The sequence below is a fragment of the Lemur catta genome, chromosome 17, assembly GCF_020740605.2.
Source record: "Lemur catta isolate mLemCat1 chromosome 17, mLemCat1.pri, whole genome shotgun sequence".
NCBI lineage: Eukaryota > Metazoa > Chordata > Mammalia > Primates > Lemuridae > Lemur > Lemur catta.
The window spans coordinates 25917253-25933705 of NC_059144.1; the positions used below are offsets into that span (position 1 = coordinate 25917253).

The following is a 16453-nucleotide window of genomic DNA, read 5'->3' on the forward strand; positions in this document are numbered from 1 at the left end:
AAAAGTATTACGTTTCTTAATAATCTCCATGTTAAATTATCTTACTTTAGTATTTACTGTTCCCATGTAATTGCATGAAAGAAGGTGTAACTTTAGTGGCTAACCATTTCAGGCCACTATGTCTACCTAAAAGCCTTCAGAATGATTTTTAAGGCAAGGTTAAGTCTTGTGTACTCAATGTTTAGCCTAACACAAGCCAATTAATCAGCTATGAAAAAGTATCTTGTCAATAAATTTTTCCCTCCTGAAGTGAGACCACATCAAAGCCAATTTCATGGTTCAATAAAATATAAGTAAATAAAAACTCCATTAAACCATAAGGCTAAATTATGCACGGCCAAAAGTGTAAGTTCACAGACATAAACTAAATATAGAATTAACTTCAATAAAAACTCCCCTTTCCCTTAGCTAGCCCCTCCCTCTAATCTCCTCTGTTCTGTTCCATTCCTATTTTTCAATTTGGCAACAACAAAGAAAACAGAGGCTTACTAATGGTCCAATACCAGAAAACTGTCCAAGTCTGACTAGTCATTTTTGCTAATGTATTTTTATTGACGAATTTCCTAGTATTAGAAATGGAAACAATTATTCTGGAACTTTAAAAAACTTAAGTCCATTTTCTAACCGTAATACAGTCTTAGTTCTTTCTAACCCTAATGTTTATTTTCTTAAAAAAATGAAATCCCCCTCCCATTACACTAGATCAACCATAGCAAATGAACAAGATCTCAAAATCCTCCAGACCAGACAAAGATTTCTATAGTAAAGAATAAGGGCCAGGCACGGGTGCTCACACCTGTAATGCTAGCACTCTAGGAGGCCGAGGTGGGAGGATTGCTTGAGGCCAGAAGTTCAAGACCAGCCTTGGCAACAGAGCAAGACCCCATCTCTCCACAAAATTGAAAAATTAGCTAGGCGTGGTGATGCACACCTGTTGTCCCAGCTACTCAGGAGGCTTAGGCAGAAGAATTGCTTGAGTCCAGGAGTTTGAGGTTGCAGTGAGCTATGATGACAACACCAATGTACTCTAGGGAGACCCTGTCTCAAAAAAAAAAAACCAACAAAAAAACCCAAAAAACCCCCCAAGGACCATGCTTTTAGATTGCACTGACTGCATGGTTTAGAGGGAAAGCAGCTGTATGAGGAAACCACCTTTTAAGCATTGCTGCAGAGAATGAATGAACTCTTTTTCCAAGCAATCAGGCAGAGTAAACTAGTAAGAGACAAGTAAGATTTGTGGAACTCAGGGGGAAGATACACTTTCCTGCCTTGTTGTAGAAGCCAAAGTAAAAAATTTAGCAAAACAAACTTGCTTTTCTCCCTTTACAAAAGTGGGGCATTGGTTAAAAAGCCAAACAAACACAAAAAGCATGAGTAGCTATCATAATTACTTGTCTCACATGTCCAGAGTTGTCCTCAATTTCTCTCTTCTTTTCAAATCAAGAGGAGAACGCTCATTCAGTAAGCATTTATTGAACACTTACTACGTACCAGGAAATGTGTGCCTGGTTGCCAGGAAGGGATTCTTTCTCTAGGCCCTGGAGAATAAAGAGAAAGTATATCTGCTCTCAGACAGAGAAATCAGACCATTACAATCTCAAGCAATCAGTGCTTGAAAGAATTAAGTCATGGTGCTCTGCAGGCACTGAAGGATATTTAAACCACTAACAACGAATCATTCATTCAACAAATATTTATGGATTACCTAAAATGTCTGGGGGAAAGCTGTCAGGGAAAAAATAACATCCAAGCTTACTTTTATAGGATGCATAGGAATTATCTGGATGAAAAGCACTAAAACAAGAAACTGTAAAGCACAACATTTTAAGCAAGTTAAGAATTTTAAAGACCAGCCGAGTGTGGTGACATGTGCCTAATAGTCCCAGCCACTCTGTCAGCTACTTGGGAAGGTCACTTGAGCCTAGGAGTTTGAGGTTGCAGTGACCTATGATCATGCCACTGCATTCTAGCCTGGGTGACAGAGTGAGGCCATGTCTCAAAAGAAACATAAATTAATTTTAAAAATTTTTTAAAAACCTGTAATTTTGTACTCTAAAATGGTGAAAAGTTGGCACATCTTGTTATTCCCTGTAAGTAGCACATCAGATCAGTAACCCTTTTATATCTGATTTAGAGACTATTAGTCTACTCTAGTCAACTGTTACAGTTTGTGCTTAAAACAAACAGAATAATTAATTTACAATCTTTGTGATTCTTTCTTTTCCTTTCTCTACTCCCCACACAAATCAGTTTTACTACAGAGGTCATGTGATGGTTAATTTTAGATGTCAATGTGACTGGATTAGGGAATACCTAGAGAACTGGTAAAGCAATACTTCTGGGTGTGTCTGTGAGGATGTTTCCAGAGGAGACTGGCTGTGAGTCAGTGGACTAAGTGGAGAAGATCTGCCCTCAATGTGGGTGGGCACCATCCAATCAGTTGGGGGCCTAGATAGAACAAAAAAAAGAAAAGTATCTCCCTTTCTCTCTCGGAGCTGGGACACACTCTTCTCCTCCTGCTCCTGGATGTCCCAGGACTTACACCAGGATCATCCCAACACTGCCACCCCACCCCCATCCCTACCTCCTGCCTTCTCAGACTTTTAGACTTGGACTGAGCAAGGCTACTGGCATCCTAGGGTCTCCTGCTTGCAAACAGCCCAGCCAATCCCCCTAATAAATCATCTCTTGTATGTCTATATATATCCTATTGGTACTGTTTCTCTGAAGAACCCTGACTAACACAGTCACAAAGCAAAATGCCTAGAAAGACAAGTAGCTAAGTGGTGTAGATGATTCAAAGTAAGAAATCAAGATTTCTGCAGGCATAAATCTTGTTTTGATTAATGGCAGGCTAGGTTATTTGGGTCAACCCTCCCACTGATGACAAAGAACAGGGATTAAACACACACACACACACACACACACACACACACACACACACACACACGCTCTCTCTCTCACTCATTCTTGAATAATATAGAGACATAATTATAGCCAAAAGTGAATAGAAAATGGGAACCCAGAGAAGCAAGCAAGGAAGCCCCAAGGGCCTTTGTTGATCCCTAAAAATTAGAATTTTGTTCTGACATAAACCACAGCAGCCCAGGGCTCTCACAAAGTGAAGGGTCTAACAGGGGACCCTTTCCATAATAAGCTGGGACTTCAGAGGGTTACACCCTAAGGGTGAGAGTGAATGGGGAGTAGAAGATATAGGGAGGAATTACAACCTATCAGAGTACATTATCATATCTTAAGCTTGTTTTAAGGTGGTCCCTGGACCACTAGTGTCCATGGCTACCTCATATAAGCAAGCTCGCTATGGAGAAAAGTAGGCTATAGGCCTCAAATGATTCTTACCAATAATTTTTCAAATATAATGTCCTAGCAGAATTAAAAAAAAAATGGATTGATTTAACAGTAAATCCAACAAACCTGAAAAGAGAATGATTAATCAATGAAAAATGGACTAGAAACTGTCCACAACATAGCAGGAGTCAAAACTATGGAAAAATAAGAGGAAAAACACAGTGAAACAGTTTGATATACTTTTAATTGGTACCAGTAGAAAAGGAGAGAATGGAGCAAAGGCAATATTTGAGTAAAGTTGAAAATTTTCCAGAAGCAATCAGACACAATCAAATTCCAAGAACCCAACAATTTCCAAACAAGATCAATAAAAAGAAATCCATAACTAAACATATAATCGTAAAACAGCAGAAAATCCAAAGCTGGACAAGGTGGCCAACTACTTGGGAGGCTGAGGCAGAAGGAATGCTTGAGCCCAGGAATTCAAGGCTCAAGCAACACAGTGAGAGAGCATTTCAAACAAATAAAAATGAAAACAAAAAAACAAAGAGAAATCTGAAAAACAAGCAGAGAAAAAGATTATATTCAAAGAACATAAGAACAGCTGATTTTTCAAAACAACGAAGCAAAGACAGCTTAATATCTGTAGTGTGCTGAAGAAAAATAGCTGCCAAATTAAAATTCTATTATTAAGCAAATATCCCTAAAGAAAGAGATTTTTAAAAATCCCATTTGGAAGGTTTGAGTTGAATGAGAAAATGAAGAGCAAAAAACAGGAAAATTTTTAGAAAACTCCAAACATTTACTATATTAAAAAATAACAATGTCTTACGAAGCTTTAAAAAACAGATTTAAAATACATGACAACAAAAGCATATCACATTGGAGAGATGTCATTAAAGTGTTCTGAGGTCCTTTTATTATCTGAAGAGGACAGAGTTATTGTTTAAAATTAGGCTTTGATAAGTTATGGTGGCAAGTTATAATATCTATGATGGTAACTCATTACAGAACAAAAATAACATGTATTTCCAAAGCAGAAAGAGGGAAAAAAGTAAAATGATAAAAAGAATCCAAAGAAATGGTAAAGAGATGAAAAAAATCTAGAACATAAGAAACATAGTGGGAAAAAAATTAAACTGAGATAATGACTAATTATATTAAATATAAATGAAATAAATTATCCAGGTAAAAGACAATCAGATTGGATTAACACATTAACTGCCATGAGAGTTGTATTTAACTTACTTTAGTTTTGATCCCCAGGCCACGTGACACATACAAAATCTTACTTGTTGATGTTCTTATTGTTACAATTAATATTGACAATTTAATTCTAAAAACATGGATTAAATGAATAGAAGTCAATAAATTTTGTTTTTCTATTTATGTTTACCTTTAAATTACACTCGAAATATTTATTCTATTTTTTCTTAATAAAACACTGCGGCCCTAAGGAAAAGTTTCTGATTTTTTTTGTGTGGCAGTCAATGTTTTAAAAAAGAAATCCGAATGAACAAGAATAATCAAAACAATTCTGAAAAATAATAATAAAGCTGAAAAACTCACACTACCCAATTTTCATACGATTACAAATCTATAGTTATCAAAACTGAGTTACTAGCAAAAAGGATAAAACATGTATCAATGAAACAGAATGGAAAGTACAGAAATACAACCCACACAAATATGACCAATTGATTTTTGGAAAAGGTACAAAGGCAGTTCTCAACAGAGAAAGGATAATCTTTTCTATGAATGGTTTTCGGACACTTGGAGATCCACATGCAAAATCATGAACTTCAATCTAAACCTCATATCTTATATAAAAAACAACTCATAATGGATCATAGATATAAATGCAGAACTATCAAACCTTTAGGAGAAAATCTTGCAACCTGGAGTTAGGCAGTTTATAGACACAACACTAAAAGCATGATTCATAAATGAAAAAATTGATAAGTTAGACTTCATTGACATTAAAATATTTTTGCCCTGTGAAAGACACTGTTAAGAGAATAAGATAAGCCAGAGACAAGAAGAAACTGTTTGCAAATTACGTATCTGATAAAGGACTTGTACCTACAATATATACAGCATAAGGAAACAACCCAGTTAAAAAATGGGCAAAAGATTTGAACAGACACATCACAAAAGAGGTTATATGGATAAGCATATGAAAAGATGCACAACACTGTTAGTTATTAGGGAAATTAAAATTAAAATCGCAATTAGATACCACTACTAATCTATTAAAATGGTTAAAATTTTAAAAAACCAAACAAAAAACTGACGATACCAAAAGCTAGTGAGGATGCAGATAAACAGGAACTAATTCATTCCTGGTGGAAATGCAAAAGAGTACAGCCATTTTGGAAAACAGTTTAGAAGTTTCTTATAAAGTTAATCATACACTTACCATCCATATAACCAGCACTCCCATTCCTAGGTATTTACTCAAGTGAAATGAAAACCGGTATTTACACAAAATCCTATATGTAAACGTTTATAGCAGCTTTATTCATAATTGTGAAAAAACAGAAACCACCAAGGTGCCCAAGAGGTAAATAAGCAAACGGTTTAACCAAGGAATATTTAACAAACTATTCGTTTGTGCAACAACATGGATGCATCTTTTTTGTTGCTGTTTGGTCTTTTTTTTCTTTTTCTAACTCCTGGAATTAAGAAAAACGTGGGATGAATCTTAAATGCATTTTGTTAAAGTGAAGAAACCAGACCCAAAAGGCCTGTATATACATATTGTATACTTCCATTTATATGACAGTCTGGAAAAGGCAAAACCATAGGCATGGGGAACAGATGAGTGATTGTCCTATGGTAATGAAACTGTTCTGTATAGTACTGTAGAGGTGATTATGTCAAAACCCACAGAACTGCATACCACAAAGTAGACATCACTTTATGCAAATTATTAGCTCTGTTTGCCGAGAGCACTTAAAAGCAGTGACATTGAGTAGCAATGAGAATACCTAGTGAAGATCTTGGTTTCTAAACATCATTCTCCAATAAAAGGAATGAGAGCTCTTTGGACAAATGGCTGATACTAGGATTGGGATAGGAAAATAACAAGATAGCCGACAAATATTAGAGTCGAATGGACATGGGAGTCAACTTGAAGGAGCTCCAATGTCTAAAGCAGAAACAATTTGAACAAAATAATAAGAGTATTGAATTTTAACCCCAAACAATAAAATAAACATCCATACTATGTAAGTTTAAAAAAAAATTCCTTATTTAAGAATTCTAACTAATACCTGTAGACAGAAAGGAACAGAAGACCAACATTTGACCAACACAGTAGTACTTGATGTACTTGCTGCATGCAACATTCACTGACAGATGCTAAAATTAGCAAGTAAAGCTTTTAGGACAAACAGGTCATTGGTACAGCCTCAAAGTTATCTCCTCCAGGATATTTATTAATTACTATGGTGGTTTTAATGTGTGTCCACAATTTAGTATGCCCCCCTTAAGGAGGTAGAGTTTCATTTTCCTCCTCTTTGAAAGTGGGCTGAACTTAGGAATGCCATTCTAATGCGTAAGTATGGAAAGGGAGACACAGTAACTCTACAGTGGAAAATTCTGGCAGACATTACTGAACTATCACTCATGGTAAGTCACACTGACATCATATACCCGATATAATGTGATGAGAAGGGCACTTCACCTCTGTGGCAGCATTTGCAAAATAATAACTACAGTATAATCTTGAGAAAACATCAGTCAAACCTAAACTGAAGGACATTCTTTTTTTTTTTTTTGAGACAGGGTCTCTGTTGCCCGGGCTAGAGTGCCATGGCGTCAGCTTAGCTCACCAGCAACCTCAAACTCCTGGGCTCGTGCAATCCTTCTGCCTCAGCCTCATGAGTAGCTGGGACTACAGGCATGTGCCACCATGCCTGGCTAATTTTTTTATATACATATTTTTTTAGTTGTCCAGCTAATTTCTATTTTTCAGTAGAGGAGTCTCACTCTTGCTCAGGCTGGTCTCAAACTCCTGAGCTCAAACGATCTGGCTGCTTTGGCCTCCCAGAGAGCTAGGATTACAGGCGTGAGCCACCACGCCCGGCCAACTGAAGGACATTCTACAAAATATCTCACCAGTCTTTCTCAAAAGTTTCCAAGTCTTAAAAATCAAGGAAAAACTGAGAAACTGTCACAGACTGGAGGATACTAAGGAGACACAATGACTAAATGCAATGTAGAATCCTGGATTGGATCCCTGAACAGAGTTAAGGATATAAATGGTAAAATCCAAATCAAGTCTGTGGTTAGTATTATACCAATTTAATTTCTTAGTTTTGATGAAGTATTGTGGTTATGTAAGATGTTAACATTAGGGGAAGCTGGGTGAAGGGTATATTAAGATTCGGTCTTTGTAACTTTTATAAATCTAAAATTATTTCAATATTACAAGTTAAATACTGACAATACCAGGTGCTAGAGAGGATGAGGTACAATTGAAACTCTCATACACTGCTGGCATGAATGCAAAATAGTAGTGTACAGCCATTCAAGAAAACAGTTTGGCAGTTTCTTACAAAGTTAAACTTACATTTTTCATATCACCAGCAATCCCACTCATACGTATTTAACCAAGAGAAAACTTAGAAATTCATAAAAGCCTATCCACATGTGTATAGCAATTCTATTCACAATCACCAAAGAAGGGAAAACAAAATGTCCTTCAAGGAGTGAATGGATTAAAAAACTATGGTCTAACCATAAGTGGAATATTACTCACCAATAAGAAGGAACTAACCATTTATACACCCTACTTTGATGAATCTCAGAGGCAACATGCTGAATGAAATAAGCCAGCCTCAAAATACCAATGTTTGATTCCATTTATATAACATTCTTGAAAAGATAATCTACAGTAACTCAGAACAGAATAGTGGTTGCCAGAGATCAGAGATGGGAGGGTGGGTGTGTTACCAAAGGTAACACGTGGAAGGTAATATAACTGTTCTATGCCCTGGTCGTAATGGTGGTTACTTGAATCTACATGTGTGTTAAAATTCATCAAACAGTACACACAAACAGGAGTCAATTTTATTGCAAATTAATTTCGAAAAATAAAGGGAAAAAATCCTATCATATGCTATCTAAAAAAGATACATCTGCTATACACACAATATATACACACATGGAAACATCACACTGTACTGCATAAATACGTACAATTTATGTGTCAATTATAAATTTAAAAATAAAGCATAGGATACAGATAGGTTGTTAGTAAAAATATTACATTTCAAAGCGTGTAGGATACAATTAATGCAGGACTTAGAAATTTATAAACTTAAATGTATATATCCGAAAAGCAAGCTAAAATTAAGTTACATACATCTCAATAAATTTAAAAATAGAAACAAACCCAAAGAAAGTAGAAGAAAACGATAAAACAGGAGAAATTAAAGAAATAGGAAACAAACATAAAGAGGACTGACAAAGCTAATTGGTTCTTCGAAAAGACTCTTAAAAAAACACTAGCATGACTGATAAAAAGAAATTAGGGTCAATGTCCAATATCAAGAATGGAAAAGGATACCTCACTATAGATCCTGCAGATAGTAAAAAGATGGTATCATGAATAATTTATGCCAGTAAATGTGAAATTCCTAGAGAAAAAAAACTTATCAAAACTGATACAAGAAAGAATGAAAACCCCGAATAGTCCCATAACCAATAAATTCAATCAGTATTTTAACCTCTGTTCTATCCTAGTGTCTTTCTACTGCACAGCTTAATATTTTTAAAACAAATGAGTACTGAACTTGCTTCCCCCTGCTCCAAGTCTCTGTCTTTACACTTTGATTATGCCTTCCAGTACTGCTTGCTAAGGAAAATCCTACTTAGCCTTCAAGAACCAGCAAATTTTACAACCAGTAGGAAGCCTTTCCATGCCTCTCCAAAATGAGCCAAGTACTTCCTCTATGGGGCCAAAGCACCACCATATACTATTACATTGTCACACAGAATATGTTTTGTCTACATATATCAGATTATGAATTCAAGTACTTCGGTTGTTGATTTATTTCCCTTGGTATATGTCCTGTGTTTATCACAGTGACTAGGATGGTGAAATGTTCCACAAATGTTTGACTGCAAGATAGTAACAGACAATATTTTGGCAAAAATCAACCATGCCTGTGCATGGGCCCACTCCTGTTCAAAACAGAAAATTAAAGCTTTCTGTACAATATTAATATATTTGGCTGTAAGATGGATATTTGATCCATCTGATCTGCAGCTAATTTAAAAATGCTCTTCAATCTTACCTATAAATGTTATTGTATCCATCACTAACACTAGAGGTAAAAAGGTTTCACACTATCACTTCCCAAAGAGATGCGAAACCAGTCAGCATGTGTGAACAATGTTTCTTGGAGCCGTAAGCTTTTTTTTTTCTTTCTTTTTTGAGATAGGGTCTTGCTCTGCTGCTCGGGCTAGAGTGTGGTGGCATTGTCATGGTTCACTGCAACTTCCATCTCCTGAGCTCAAGCAATTCTGAAGTAGCTGGGACTACATGCTAATTTTTGCCCAACTAATTTTTCTATTTTTTGCAGAGACTAGGCATTTTGTTATGTGAATGCCTATGTTTGTCACTGATTCTTGGGATTTATACTTATCACTTTTAAACTAGCAAGTCCAAGACTTAGATAATGTCTTTCCCATTTTGCAGACGGTGAAACTGCATAACCTCTCCAATATCACAGAGAGGTAGTGATTTGAAAATAGTTCTGTCTAGATTCACAGCCTATTCATTCTATTCTATAGCAAAGACTGTAAACTGGTAGATGCACCTACACACACACAGCAGCCCCCCTCCTTATCTATAGTTTCAATTACTGCTGTCAACTGTGGTCTAAAAATATTAAATGGAAAATTTCAGAAATAAACAATTCATTAAGTTTTAAACTGTACCTGAGTAGTGTGATGAAATCTCACACCACCTAGTGACATTCTGCCCTGAACATAAATCATCATCCCCATTGTCTAGCGTATATCCTCCCTGGACATGCTACCCACCCATTAGTCACTTAGTAGCCCTCTCAGTGATCAAGACTGTTGCTGGATCTTAGTGCTTGTGTTCAAGTAACCCTTATTTTATTTAAGGAATGGCCCCAAAGTGTAAGAGTAGTGATGCTGGCAATTTGTAAATGCTGAAGTGAAGCTGTACAGTTATTTCCTTTAAGTGAAAAGGGAAAGTTCTTGACATAATGAGAAAAAAAAAATCATATGTCGAGGTTGCTAAGATCTATGGTAAGAATGAATATTCTGTTAAACTGTGAAGAAGGAAAAAGAAATCCATGCTAGTTTTGCTGTTGCATCTCAAACTGCAAAAGCTACAGCCACATTGTATGACAAATCCTTAGTTAAGAAGGAAAAGGCATAAAATTTGTGGGTGGAAGACATGAACAGAAAATGTGTTCCAACTGACGGCAATCAGGCCTGGTACTATTTGCGGTTTCAGGAATTCACTAGGGGCCTTGGAATGTATTCCCCACAGAAAAACGGGGACTCTGTGTATGTGAGTGCATGTATATATCTCTCTCCTATTTGGCTCATACAGTATTTTTTAAAATTGAGATAAAATCCACATAACGTAAGACTAATAATTTTAGAGTACAATTCAGTGTTTTTTAGTATATTGACAATGTTGTGCAACCATCACCACTATCTGAGTCCAGAATGTTTCCATCACCCCAAAAAGAAAACCAATACCCCAGAGGAAACACTCTCAATACCCTGCCCCTACAATCCCCTGGCAACCATTAATCTGCTGTCTCTATGTATTTGCCTATTCTGGACATTTCACATAAATGGAATCATGTCGTATGTGGCCTTTTGTATCTGGCTTCTTTCCCTTAGCAAAATGTTTCCAAGGTTCATCCAGGCTGTAGCATGTATCAGTACTTTATTCCTTTTTATGGTTGAATCCACTATAGGGATATACCACATTTTGTTTATCCATTCATCAGCTGGTTGTTCCTACTTTTGGGCTACTACAAATAATGTCGCTATGAACATTTGTGTACAAGTTTTTCACACTTTTAAAAAAGTGAATCAGGTGTTAAGTTGAATTAGGTATTAACATTTTTTCATTATAAGTATCTTTTAAAATGACAGTTGCCAACACTTAAAAAAAAAAATAACTTTCAGTTTCTCAAAAGAGGGAAGGCAGGCAGGTAGGTCAGTCTGTCTAGTGATAATGATTCTTCATTCCTGCACTGACAAAAACCTGCTGGATCTGCTAAAGGTGGCTCACGCCTGTAATCCTAGCACTCTGGGAGGCCGAGGGGGGAGGATCGCTCAAGGTCAAGAGTTCAAGACCAGCCTGAGCAAGAGTGAGACCTCCGTCTCTACTAAAAATAGAAAAATGATCTGGACAGGTAAAAATATATATAGAAAAAAATTAGCTGGGCATGGTGGCACATGCCTGTAGTCCCAGCTACTCGGGAGGCTGAGGCAGAAGGATTGCTTAAGCCCAGGAGTTTGAGGTTGCTGTGAGCTTGATGCCACAGCACTCTAGCCCGGGGAATAGAGCAAGACTCTGTCTCAAAAAACAAAAAAAATTATATATATACATATATATACCCACTGGAGATGACATATGTAAACCTGGACAATTCTATTCATTTATCTTACTGGCTTGACTCCTGAAAGCATTTGAGCTATCAATCCCTGCTCTATAATAAATGAATGAATGAATGAATGAATGAATAAAATGAAAAGGCCAAACTATTATTTAGACTATACAAATTATGGCACTGAAAATGGAGTTCATCAATGAGATCAGTGGCCATGAACTCCTTGAAAATGTATACAAAGTAGCATGTATGTTTTTGAAGGAAAAATTTATTTCAGAGGAAATCTGTAAACCCCTGCAAAATTAATTGCTGAGTTAGATAAACAGGAAATGTACACTTTTAACACTGCAAAACACTCATTTTAAAAGGTTAACTTTATTATTTACATAAATATGTTTTAAAAATCAAACTGCTCAAACTAAGCATAACCCATTCTTTCCTAGAGGAAGACACGAAGACAATGTATCCTGGGTTCATGTTCCAGCCTGAGACCCAAGCTTGATGAACGGTTAACAAAATGTCAGCTTCAGAAAAGATACAGTAGCATTCAGAGTAAGTCAGGTGAAGACAACTGTTTTGCCTCACAATACCACTTTAAAAAAAACTGGAATTTCTTCACAAGTGTCCAACCTTAAATCATTCAGAGTCTTACATTTTAAAGTATTTCCCTTGAATATTACAGGCAAAGAGAACTACTTAGAGGTCAAAGAGATCGATCTTTTTTAAACCTAAAGCCAAGATTATTTTAATACTGGTGGCCCCTTGAATCTCAAAACTGTTGGGATACCCATTTACTGAACTTTCTAAATTAGTGCTTCCAGTCCTTTTTAAACTCAAGACACAAAGAAAAAATAATGTTTGTATGGAACACTGGGGTAAATGATCAAGAATGCTCCAGATCTAGGGTCATTGGCTTGGATACACTGTACCCTGCATGAACCACCAGACATCTGAAGGGACCAGTATCTCAGCATATCTGTAACTCACTCTCAACCAGTGGCGCAGTACATTGGTTGAGAAATTCCAGTTTAAATAACTTGCGGAGATCATGACATCATCAAAATCCACGCAATAGATTGAGAAAATGATTTCATAATCCCTTGACTTCAAGAGATATGTGATCACTTTTTGCAGCCTTTAAGTATAGTCCAGATATACTAATGGGGAACCATTTCTTCTGGGAGATTATCTATTTGGAGGTCACTGACATGAAAAGATAAAACCAACAAACACAAACCAAGCTTCCTAACCCTAGCTTAAAAGAATAAGCCAAAAGAAAACAGATTAATGATAAAAATAAATGTAAGATTAAATGAAGTTATCTTTTTCTCCCTCCACTTTATACTAATTCTCTTTTCCCATCTCAATTTAAGGTGGTAACCATGGCCAACAATATCCTCTTTTCCCTATCAAACTAATACCATATAAGTAGTAGTGGTGTTTTTGTTTTTTAAACTGGGGAATACATACAGCTCAAAAAGGGTAACACCTAGCTCCTTGACAGTTCCCCTGACTCTCTGACCTTTAAATCCCAAGATTCCAAATGCACACTAAATAAGAAAATTACCAGTTCAAACCCAACAGAGTAATTTTCTGGTCCTATTACAGGTCTGAATTTGGAATATAAATATCCACAATAATATCTGATAATTCATGAAGTTACTGCTTGTGTAAACCTACAGGATATTTAACTTTAGGAGATTATAGTCCTAACATGCCGCTGGGGCCTCCTGCTTTTATTCCTGCCTACAAAATATACAACATTCTTGTTTTAAAAAACAAAACACACAAGTATTTCTTCCATGAAACAAACTAGGAGGAACAGCAAAACAAAAAACATTAGCATGTTGGGTCCTCTGTGTGAATTCCATTTCTCCACCTTTAACCCAGAAAAGGGATCAGAATGTCAATGTTACATAAATGACACAACAGTGGGAGGTCCTCCAATGAAGGGAGATACAACAAGAAAACCCAAGCAGTTTGATTTGGATTAACACAGTTCTACCCCAAATACTTAATAGAAATTTGAAGTCCAATATTAGCTTCTATAATACAGAATGAATAATGGGCAAAGATCGTCATCTGCACACCTTTTTACAAGGCAACACAAACAAAATAAAGTCACAATGTGAAACTTCGTTCCACTGGCTATAACCTTCTGGAACCACAAGATGGAAAATTTCATTTGAGACATACAATAATCTAAAGCAGAATCTAGCATTTATTTACATATGTAATTAATAACTACTGCTACCATTTGAATGCTGCTTATAAACCAGAAATGGCATGAGATGCATACTCCCATTTTAGAAATAAGCAAGTTCAGAAGTTAAATAACCTGCCAAAAAATCACAGGATTACTAAGTGGTAGAGGCCACATTTGAACCCAAGTCTATTTAGAATTCAAAGCCTAGGTAGGTTCACTTCAATAAATTCAACACTACTTCCTTAATTCTGCAAACGTATTAACAGCCTACCAAAAATACTTTAATAAAATGAACTGCTTTAGATTTGGAGGCGAGGTGGAGGTGGTTCAACAGTCAGGGCTCTTCATTTACTCTCTTATCTGAATGGGCTGGCCACCAGGCAACAACTGTATAAAAATCAGATGTTAAAAGATGGAAAAAGATGTCTGATTCACATTCACAAATCCATAGGTGAGCAAACAGAGAACTTTTTCTGAGGCCAAGATGGAAAGATTCACTGAGACTAGATAATCACTCTGGCAATGTACATTGCACATGAGTAATTGAGGCAATCTATGCTGGGCGTGAATTTCATACTGCTCCACCCCTAAGCAGCAATTCAGTATCTCACCTCACCCATCCAGCAGGCTGCACCAGAAACAGGAAGTACAAGTCAAAAGTCACATTAAAAAGTAAGAACTCTTGGCAGCAGAAAATGAAAATAAGGAATGAAGCACTGGCAATAAACACATTGTCTTCACTGAAAGGGAAGGCAAAGAACACTAGTCAGATACCTTTATGTCAGGTATTTTATAAATTATCTCCTTTAATCTTCATAGTAATCCTGTGATACTATTATTAGCTAGTGTTCTAGTTATTAATCCTCACATGAATCCTGAGGTAGGTGCTACTAATCCCCATTTTACAGATGAAGAAACTGAAGGTTAGTAAGTTGCCTAGGGTAGTTGTTATCCCAAGCGTAGAGATGAGAAAATCTAGGCTTGAGAGAGGTTAAAAAAACTTCTCCAAACTTGGTGGTCTCACTCCAAAGCTGGAGTTCTTTTCCATTATCCTGCTGCTTTCCCCTCCCCCACCAGCAATTCTACTCCCCTCCCCATTTTTGTAGCTGTTTCAGAAACCATACCTAAGATATAAAGCAGATAGGAATTATCATAAGAAAAGACCTCCAAAAACTACTAAGTTGTGGCATGATACATTTATTATTACAAAATGTCACTCAATTGGGAGCTTGAGGGCAGGGGCAATCTTGAGACCCTTAGCACCGTACCTGCCAGAAATGTACCAGACACTCAGGATCTGTCAAACGAACATCTTTTGAATGATCATAAATTCAATTGCCCAAAATGACTATTTTGTACTTTCTGACATGACATGGATACAGTTTTTTTTGAAAATAATTTACCCATTCATTTTTAATAGGGTAGCTTTCTTAAAATTTATAGAACATTAATGAGATAGCTAAATTGAGAAATGCCCATTAAAGCATTAGTCATAACGTAAGAAAAATTCCAAGTGTTCACTTTTCCAAGCAAATTAAAATGTTTCAGCTAGTAAAAACCTGTCACAAAACCCATAAGACCAGAAAATGTAAAAAGAATTGAGCAACCAATATAAGGACATTTAAGATATGACACATACAAAATTATAAAAGGTTAATCTAACTGTACCCTGGTATTTAACCCTAAAACTCTCACTTCAGATAATGTAACAGTTTCTATGCAAGACAACATTATCACCACTAATGTAAAAAAAGCTTGCCCACCATAGCAACTGTTGTTAAGTAGGTTTTTTTTTAATGTCTAAGGCTGAAAGACACAAGATTTGTAGAAACCAGTGAAATCCCACTCCTAGCAGTATCTTGTGATACTGTGAATTCTTTCACCCTAAACTTTTAAAAACACTCAATCTTTGATTTTTGTATGTAAAAAAAATTATGTCTGGCCAGGAACTAGGTCTGCTGAACTCTACTCTGGAGCATACAAAGTAGAAAAACTACCAACTGTCTACAACCCAATATATATACTTTGTTACAAATATATACTTTGTTACAATGACAGCAGCTACTTTTCCTTAATAATCCCAGAGGAATTTCTTCATTGGAAAAACTGGCTGGCCTAGATTTCTCAATTAAGCAATAACTAAATGACATGCTACTTTTGAAACTATCCATCTTAGGAGTTCAAAGAAATTTAGGTGTAAGAACTCACTAATATTCTTATGAAATAAACTTGGTCCAGGTCACTCAATGAATTGTGGCAGACCAAAGATCAAATGCAGTTTCTCATTTTAAATCAAATATCATAAGCATTATTTATTATT

General features: G+C 36.2%; 1 protein-coding gene across 5 annotated transcripts in view; it reads right to left on the reverse strand.

Annotated features, from left to right (window-relative positions):
- The window catches only part of CSNK2A1 (casein kinase 2 alpha 1), a 50142-nt gene that overhangs the window by 27942 nt on the left and 5747 nt on the right, over positions 1-16453 (reverse strand). For 2 of the 5 annotated variants that reach the window (XM_045529533.1, XM_045529534.1), the window contains one exon: positions 1492-1538. The exons of 2 other annotated variants lie outside the window; for them this stretch is intronic. The gene's annotated coding sequence lies outside the window, so the exon portion shown is untranslated. One more of the 5 variants, XM_045529536.1, reaches the window with a different exon arrangement.